This window comes from Rhinopithecus roxellana, chromosome 19 (genome assembly GCF_007565055.1).
Source record: "Rhinopithecus roxellana isolate Shanxi Qingling chromosome 19, ASM756505v1, whole genome shotgun sequence".
NCBI classification, from domain to species: Eukaryota; Metazoa; Chordata; class Mammalia; order Primates; family Cercopithecidae; genus Rhinopithecus; species Rhinopithecus roxellana.
This window is the reverse complement of record NC_044567.1, coordinates 17872679-17874203: the sequence shown is the minus strand read 5'-3', so window position 1 is coordinate 17874203 and position 1525 is coordinate 17872679.

Here is a 1525-nt window from a genome sequence, read left to right as displayed (position 1 = left end):
GGTGGTGGCTGTGCATTCTTGGCAGTTGTGAAATGACATCACTGATAGTGCGAGGTAATACCTTGTACCCAGGGCAGAGTTCAGCACCCTCTGCATTGGCAAATCAGAGATGAGTCACTTGCCTGTTGACATATGACTCCTGATAGAAGTGGCTTGGAGTAGCAGTCAGGTTGAAAGGGGAGCAGCAAATTCATTTGGGCAGCACTCATATTGCTTCTTATTTTTATTTTTTTGAGGCAGAGTCTTGCTCTGTCGCCCAAACTGGAGTGCAGTGGCCTGATCTCGGCTCACTGCAACCACTGCCTTGCAGGTTCAAGTGATGCTCCTGCCTCAGCCTCCTGAGTAGCTGGGACTACAGAGATGTCCCACCACACCCAGCTAATTTTTGCATTTCTAGTAGAGATGGGGTTTTGCCATGTTGGCCAGACTAGTCTCGAACTCCTGGTTTCAAATGATCCACTAGCCTTCATCTCCCAAAGTGCTACGATTACAGCGTGAGCCACCGTACCCAGCCTCATATTGCTTTTTATGGACTGCATGTTTATATGAGGTTGCTTTGGAGTGGCCTGATGGAAATATGGGTGGCTAAAACCCCTTACACAACCACTGTGGATGAAGTAACAAGAAAAGGTTGAGGGGAAAGAGTCTGGCTCTGGGAAGCAGAAGGCAGAAATACAGTTGCAGAAAGTTGTGTGTCTGCATCAAAATAATCAATCACCCAACTGTGTCATCCAGCCTGAGTCAGACCCCAGAGGGCACCTCATAGAAAGTAGACGATGCCACTGTCAGTGGGGAAAACTACTAGGAACAATCAGGACTGATGGATGTTGTAAAGCGAGCCCTCAAGGGCTCATCATCTAAATTAGAAGTTACTCAATGAACAGTTGTAAGCAGAAAGAGGGACTGGGTGGGTCCCTGTTGACTGGAAGTGAGTTGAACCTTGGGCCCTGGAAGACAGAAACCATCACTGTGAAAAGGCCAGTGAGCTGTTGTTCCCTTTACTTTCCTTGTGCATTGTTTCACATTTGTTTGGGTTGGTGAAGACAATCTCAACACTCAAATGGCAGCACTGATAGTGCCAGGCAATATCTTTACGTACAAGCCAAAGTTCAGCACCTTCTGGATTGACCAATCAGGGATGAGTAGCTTGCTAGTTGACGTTTGATCCCTGATAACCGGGACCCTCATCTCTCCCCTTCAGCTTTAAGGAATGAAAGGGTAGCAATAGTTATCGATGCTGTTGCCCAAAGAAGTGTTGATTGTGTAATTCGTTTCCTGCATTCTTCACCCTTTAATTACTGATTGGATTCTAGGTTCTGGTTTTCAGTAGGTCATGGCAAATCTAGCAAATAAATAACAGCACAGGAAGCTTTAAATTCATTATTTTCATTGGCATCAATGCCACCATCATTTTTCATTCCGTCTTGATTCAGTTCAATACAATTCAATATGTTTTTGAGCTCCTAGTCATTCTAAGACTAGGATGGGGATAGGAAATGAAGAGTATTTTAATGGAGAAAACAGC